We start from the raw sequence: 7,839 nt of genomic DNA, 5'->3' as shown, positions 1-7,839 counted from the left end.
GCTTGACAGAGGTGATCTGTCCGGACTCGTGGTGACATGGAGTATTTCCGTCCCAGCCTGGTTTTCCACGTCACCTTTTATTCTAGAGGTTAATGATACTATAAGGGCAGCAGCAATAAACAAATGTGCCTACCCTGGAGCCTCATTAGTGTAAAGCCCAGCATTATAATTCAATTTATTAACCCTGCATAAGCTGGGTTGACACGAGGATGGCAGGCAGGAGCCTCCTTCCACTTTCCCTTCCACTCTTTGCTGCAGCAATGGCAGGAGAGCAGGCAGAGAGCTGGGCTTGGTAATGTGTTAAGCCCCTGATTATACACCGCGGAGCAAAGCTGCTCTCGATGGGAGGGCTCTACATAAATGTACAGGGAAGGGGCATTAGGATCTCAGACAGAGACCCTCAAGATCCTGACCTAAGGCAAATATGCCTGTGGCTCTTGCTTCATGCTTTTCAGCTCAAATTAGCTGATCTGTATCAGGGTGGGCAGCTGTTTAATGGGGGAAGGAGGAGAGATGGGGTAGACCACATATCTAACTCCAGTATTTTGGAAACAAGGTAGATGCGATGGGGAAGGGGCAGAGCCAATGGTTGGGATCCCAGCATTGGCCTCAGCATCAGGCCAATTCTTTCTCTTATGGACTGCAGAGGGAGAAACACTCCGGGAGAGTACTTAGTTTATTAATAGTATCACTATTATCTTTGTGTCTCTTCCTTAGCTGACAGCTCCCACCCGTTTACTGGCCTATGTTTGCATTTTATAAACTGGTATGAGAACTATAGCAGCTTTCCAATTGGCCCAGGGTTTTATATAGGCTAAGGCTGAAATTACAGCATTTCACTAAGACATAAGAAGTGGCTTCAGGAATTTGTAAGTTTGGAAACAAATATATTTAGACTTTTTTAAAAAACAAATAAACAAGCAAACAGCAACAAAAGCTGTAAGTGGCTTTGATGGTTACATTTATTGTTAAACAGGACTACTGACAATGTGTTGGTCCTCAACAAGATTTTTCACCAATCATCTAATCTGGGAACAGCTGAACTGAAATCGGAGACACAAAGGAGATATCTGCACTAGTAAATTAAATATTTTATTACAGTAAATAACAGTCTGGGACTGTTCCCCGGTACTGAGGCCAACTGGCATGGAGAAGCCTTCATCTATATAATAAACTGTCCTAGTATCCAAAACAGGGTAACTGTAGTCTTCTGCATTTTGGGACTGGTCCCTGGCCCGTGCTGGTGCCTGAGTTGTGCTCAGAAATTGTTTGGCCCAGGCCAAAACATTGCCAGGAACCTCTATTAATTTTTGATTAGCTGTTATTCAACAATATAAGCAGTAACTCCCTGGTATTGTTTAATTTACTAGCATAAACAGAGCTAAAACTGCAGCTGGCCAAACTGTAACGAAATAGGTACCTCCATATTTACAGTAGTTTTCAGGTTCTTTTGTAAAAGAAAAGGTGCTTCTTATTTTGATTGTAAGTTAATTACTCAAGCCATGAAATCAGTGTGATATCTGCCCTTTAACCCATGCTAGCGTGGATGTATATGAGTTGTAGACACCTTGGAAGAGCTGAGTCTTGGTAGTCAGCAGGCTTGAATATAACAATAATCGGGACCTTGGATTTATTTTTTAAGGAAATCTCTGCTTCTTCGTTCTCCTCCCAAGATTGTTGAGCAGTGTAATTTTTCTCAGCATTTAATTTAACTTTCTTTCTTCCTTTTTTTTTAAGAGGAAAAAGAGCAAGTGAAATGGAACTGATCTTTCATTAGAAGACGTCCATCGATGGAGCAGGTATCATTTAGAGCAGGTTGTCTAGGAGTGAAGGCAACACTAACCAGAGAGGGAATGTTACCAGGTTGCCCTCCTGATTCTAATCTGATTTCAAGCTGTTACATGAAGCCCTGCAAATCAACAAACAATGCAAACATTAATGAAAGGGTGTTTAAGAAAGGAAGATGCCATTTGGGGGGGATTATCGGAAAGTTCTCTCTCCCAGATCTTGGCAAAGAGTGAGTTAGAATTGCGTTGTCACCAAATCAAAGATTCCTAAAGCACCTCTAGGCTGTTACATGAAGCCCTGCAAATCAACAAACAATGCAAACATTAATGAAAGGGTGTTTAAGAAAGGAAGATGCCATTTGGGGGGGATTATCGGACCTGAAAGTTCTCTCTCCTAGATCTTGGCAAAGAGTGAGTTAGAATTGCGTTGTCACCAAATCAAAGATTCCTAAAGCACCTCTAGGGATTGTTTTGCAATTTTATTAATATTTTAAAAGTATCCCTTGATCTCACCCATACCTGCCTGCAGGTGTGATTTCATTATGCACTGCAACAGATGTCTTCTCTCTCTTACTCCCCTCTCCCCTCTCTCCCTTCAACTTCAAGTTTTCACCTTAATAAGATGCATTATGAACAACTGATTTTGAAGCCCACGAGCACCTAGAATCCACCAGGAGACATAGCACTTTAATCCTGCTGTGTTTGCAGAATTGGCCTTTTCACCAACACTGGCCAGCTATGAATATAAGACACTTCTCAAAGGAAAAAGAAGAAAAAAAAAACCAAACAAGAACATTCTGTCAGAGCTATAGGACAGAAATGCAGAGCCGTGATTGTTCAGAGCAGCTTGGTAGCCTGATTCTGAAAGCCTGTCTCCAAGTCAAATTCCCAACATTGTCTCAAATTACCTATACATTACCCATAACTGTCTTTTTAGAATGAAAGCTAAATAAGCAAGTATTGGAGGGGTGCGCCAATGAACGAGTGAAAGCCGGGGTTCTTTGTACATTTTTCTATGAAAAAACACTTGACCTAACAGGATCAAGGCTATCTACCTCAGCAGTATTTATGCTGCTGTTTATCTTCAGGATGGTTGACACAGAGGTGGGGTCTCCCTGAAGGCCAGGGCTGTGATTTTGCTTGACATCTGTAAAGTGCCATCCATCAAATGAATTAATCATGAATCACAAGATGATAGAAAGTGTGGTCAAGGCAGGCCAAATGCTCTGGCCCTGGCTAAAGAGCAGGCAGCTAAGCAGTGCTATTCCTAGCAACGACCCATGCTACTGCCTATCCGTCACCATAAAAAGACTAGCTTGTTTTCTGGCTAAGCCCTTTCTACTTGTGAGTTTCTGTCTGTTTGCATCAATTTTGTGGGTCTCAGATGTGGGTATCACACCAAGGTAAACAGAAAAGTAGCATAATTAAAAGACTGTGCATTCATCAGTAATATAAGTTTCCTTGTCAAGTTGTCTGTGTTATGAATAAGAATGTCTCCTCAGTAAAAAAGTCTATGAAATGACCGCAGATGGTGTGTTGGAAAGCAGAGCTCCAGTTACAGCTGGGGAAGCAGAGGCAAAGAGGAAGAAAATTCAAGGACAAACTCATGTGGTGAATCATTCAATGCCTCAGCTGGCAGCAGAACCAGGAACTGAACAGAGATCTTCTGTTTCCTAGTCCAGATCTAGTCTAAGTCTTGCAGTTAGGCTAGTCTCAACTTTGAGATGTTTATGCTTTTCTGTCACTGCAGGGGATGCATTATCTGCTGGAGAGCACATTTTCATCCCAAACTTGTAGGCTTAACAGCTAAAATCCCTTCCTCCCTCCCCTTATCACATATCTTGGCTTTTTTCCTTCCTAGTTAAGTGTATTCAAATATGCAGATGCTTCAATGAACTCAGGAGTGGGTATTTCAGTGGTGACTTTTCATGTTCCTTCTAAATTTGACTATTATGCCATTTTCTTTCTTTAACTGTCTTTTAAATAAACAGAGCTGGATTGTTGGACATTTCTTTTTATCTGCATTGCTTTTAAGGCCTCATTTAATATGTAGACTCCAGACAGCAACTGTCAAACATATGTTTTACCTCTCTAGAAAGACACCAGTTTGACAGCAGAGGGCTGGGCAACTTCCTAAGTCATAAGCAACTTGATTCACAGAGTGAAACAACTGATGCTATTTCAGATCAGTGTAGCACTAAAGACCACCCAAAGACAAACGTTGTCTCTGGGAGGCACCTGCACACCATGACTTGGTTGTGGGGATCCTCCAGGCATGGTCGTGTTCCACAGTTCTCTTGGGGAAGACATTGTGGTTGAAGGACAATGTCTGAAGGTCTTTCCCGCAGGGTGCAGGAAATATCATCTAAGGAGAGAAGTTTATGTAGAGACTGAAGAGGCCTGATTGTTTGGCAGGGACAGAGAGATAATAGGACACATGCTAACCAGGGTAAGCTAAGGAGGAACCTTCAATGAGTGTGGACTCTTTATAATGATCATGGAGTTTAACTTCCCACATCAAGAGAATCGACGTCCAGAACAAAGAGAGGAGCAAACAGGACCTGAAGGTGCATAGGAGCTTAAAAAAAATGGAATGTACTCCAGAATCTGAAATGTAAACAGGAGAAAAATTTGATGTTGGAGCTGTAAGAAGGACTAAAGGTCACCCAAATTAAGGAAGAGACTGGCATGGTGGAAGAAATACACAGCAGAATTGCAAGCTGTATGTAAGGAGCGTTTGTTTCTTTAAGGCTTAAGCAGCTTGAGACTGGCAAGCCCTGATAACCACTTGTGAGCTGGCTGATAAATGGGTCAGATGCATTCTGTCATGCTTGGCTGGGGATGCTGGCCATGAAACAGAGAGGGGGATTTGTGTGGAATAGAAGGTCCATGTAGCCCATGCTGCTGGTGTCACTGCCCTGTGAGTCATTACTGGAGATAAGAAATAGGACCTTGAAGGAGAGCCTGGAAAAGACTGTGCAGTGGAGATAATCAGTCTATGCCTGCTCTAATGGGATGTTCTTCAAACTTCCCTTACATTATGGCCTGAGACACTGAAATGCATGTCAAAGAGTGATAGCAGGGTACTAACGTAATGATCATATCTTCATAATTATAGCAGAAACGTTGCAGATGCTTTCTTATTGCCTTAAAACAACAGCAGCAGCAACAAACTTAGTTTTTATCTGTTAGCTTAAGGCGAGGAGAAAGGTGCACATATTCCAGAATTTGTTTTGGCAATAGAAGAAACAGGTGAAGGAGACTGTCTGAGCTTGTCGTGGCATATTAGAAGCTCTGAGGTAAGGGGAAGTTGGCTTGATCCATCCAGAAAGTTTTGTTGCCTTGTCCCAGATCAGTAAATGTTGACCTAGTCGAGCTCAATTGAATTCCAGTGATCCCAGTGCAGGGCATGTAAATCCAGACCCTATTACTAATACAATTAAAATGGTTTCATTATGACTGTATAGCTCGATACCTGCAAAGGACTGCCTGAAATTCTCCTTTTACCTTCCATACCTGTAAAACAGGAGGTAATCTTAAAAGTAGACCAGAACCAAGAACTGCTTATTCCTGTATATGTGGTCCATAGTGCAGAACACAAGCCATGGTTATTCTTTTTCTCCATGAATTCTTCCCCATCTTTCTCTCTGCCAAAGACAATCACGCCTCCACACTTCCTCCACTGTTGCTTGTTGATGGGTATGATTTCTGTTATGAGAAGTGTGAGTTTTAGTCCCTTTATGTTGAAGGGGAGAGTACACCAAGGTCTCTTGGTTCCTAACAGATGTCCCAGCTGCTCTGCTACTCTCCAGCATTTTAAAAATAAACTGTGGTGGGGTTTATTCCCTGTATTGCAGTCCTACATCACAGTCAAGCTACAGGACATGAGTAATCATAACAGTGGTGGTGTTGCTTCCTACTTTTGACGGAAGGCGTTCCTGGGAGGGCAGATGGGGAAGGCAGAGTGTCCCCTTCTATTAAATTCCTAGACCTGGTGGCTTCACTAACTCTTTACAGTTTCATTAGTACCTCCTACAGCAGGGAAGAGTGGGTCTCTCTCTACTTGACTGCTATGAGCAGGCTTAGGGTGTGTCATATATCCCTAGTTGGTTACCAAAAGTATATCAAGATGCTGAAAAGAGTGTGCGTGGAGGAAAACTTAAAGGGAATAGGTAAGAAGAACTGATCTATTAAACATCTGCAACAAATGCGTGCAGATAGACGAGCAGCAGGGATCAAGGGGTTATAAAAATCCACAGAAACCTGAAGGATTCAAACATCAAGACAAAAAAGGAACGGATATCAGTGCTACTATTTAATTCAGAAGAAGATTTGATTAAGAAAAAGGAAATTTCTGATTAATATAATGGAATATTTTCCTAATGATCAGATCCCTTAGGGAAGCAGAATAAAATAAATAATTTTTAAAAAATCAAACATCTGAAACTAGACTTCCCAAAGCACTGTAGAAACACAATGTTGTATATAAATTAACAGCCTTATGTTGAACTGGGAATGGAATGGCCTGGTAGATTCTCTTCCACTTCTTAGGTTTATTGTACTGGATAATTCACAGTGGAGGCAGATAAATCTGTACCAATGATTGTAAAAACTTGTCTCTGTTTCTCAGTACCCCAAACCAGGCAGATGTGGGCCAAGTCCCTAACCACTTTGCCCAGCATTATAAGGGAAAAAGAAAGCAAGCTGTTCCCATTTAATGGAGATCCATACCCGTATCACAGTGCTGTGGTACCCTCCAGACAACCAGAAAGCAGCTCGTTGACCCAAAGAAAGCCTGAATTCATAGCCTTGGTATTAGGAGATCGAGTCTCTGTAAGGAAAACCTCTGGAGCTGCAGAAGTGCTGTAGAAGCCTCCTGCCCCATCAAACATCTGCTTGTTATTTGTGTGGAGCGTGGGCTAGATTCCTTACTCAATGGCAATCCTCAGCAGTTTGTAATGGGCCCTAAATAATCCTTAACTTATCACAACAGCTGTTGGAAGGCGGCCCAGGAAGGCGGTTGTGATGATAGCTCGACCGAAGGCAGGAGATGCTTCTCATAGCAGCTTTGATGGAGAGGAGAATCAGAGCCACCGAGTAACATCGCTAAGCTTCAAAATATCCCAGTGTTCTTGCTTTTGTGAGACATTTTCATTGGAGATCTGGAAACTGTCAGCTTGTTCCAGTTTTGTAGTACCCTCAGGGAGGAAGCAAATACTCTGCTGACTATGAAGACGTGCAGCTATAACTACGGTAATTCAATAGTAGGAGTGAATCAGGGCGAACAGACCTACCACTACAGAGAGGACACCAGAATGGAGAGACTTGTCATTGGCAGATGTGCACTGCTTAGCATTACTGAAGACAATGAAATTTCACATTCGTGGGCATTAATGCAGAGTTTATCTCATCTACAGTATGTCTGTGCCTTAAATTTCCTCTAGAGCACAGCTGGGTGTTAATCCCCTTTTCATGTTATACCCCTCTCTGGCAAGCAATACACTTGTCAATTAAAATATGTCCTTTGAAGTTATTTCAAGCTTTCCAGAGTAAAGAACTGTGAAGTCTCACTATGACCCAGGATTAATTAAGAAGGGCCAAATTTGATCTCATTACGGAAGGTGTAAATGTGTTGTAACTCTATTCCCAGCCTAGCAAGAGAAGACATTTACTCTTAGTTGTTAATTTTTCTTTATAATCTTTAGCCAGGAAAAGAGGAGGCAGTTTTATCCTTTGGCGGGTACTCTGTGGACTCCATCTTCCCATGGATTTCAGTGTTGCACAGATACAAATACTTTCTTTTAAATAAACCCACCTCTGAGACAAGTGATCCAGAGGAGCACAACATCTAATCTGCTGAAATATTCACAACAAAGTGAAAATTTATCTTGTTTACCATTTATCTTTTGAAGTGTTTCATCTCTAGACATTTCTGGACTACATCTGCACCAAAAATGTTTCTACTGATTGGTGTGAGTGAGATGGGCACAGAATTGAAAGTCAGATGTCCTCATGTTCTGATTTGTGCTTTTATTACATATACCATACCAAA

Source organism: Cariama cristata, unplaced genomic scaffold, assembly GCF_000690535.1.
Source record: "Cariama cristata isolate BGI_N322 unplaced genomic scaffold, ASM69053v1 scaffold20473, whole genome shotgun sequence".
Lineage (NCBI taxonomy): Eukaryota > Metazoa > Chordata > Aves > Cariamiformes > Cariamidae > Cariama > Cariama cristata.
The sequence above is the reverse complement of the archived record's forward strand: the minus strand, read 5'-3'. Positions refer to the sequence as shown.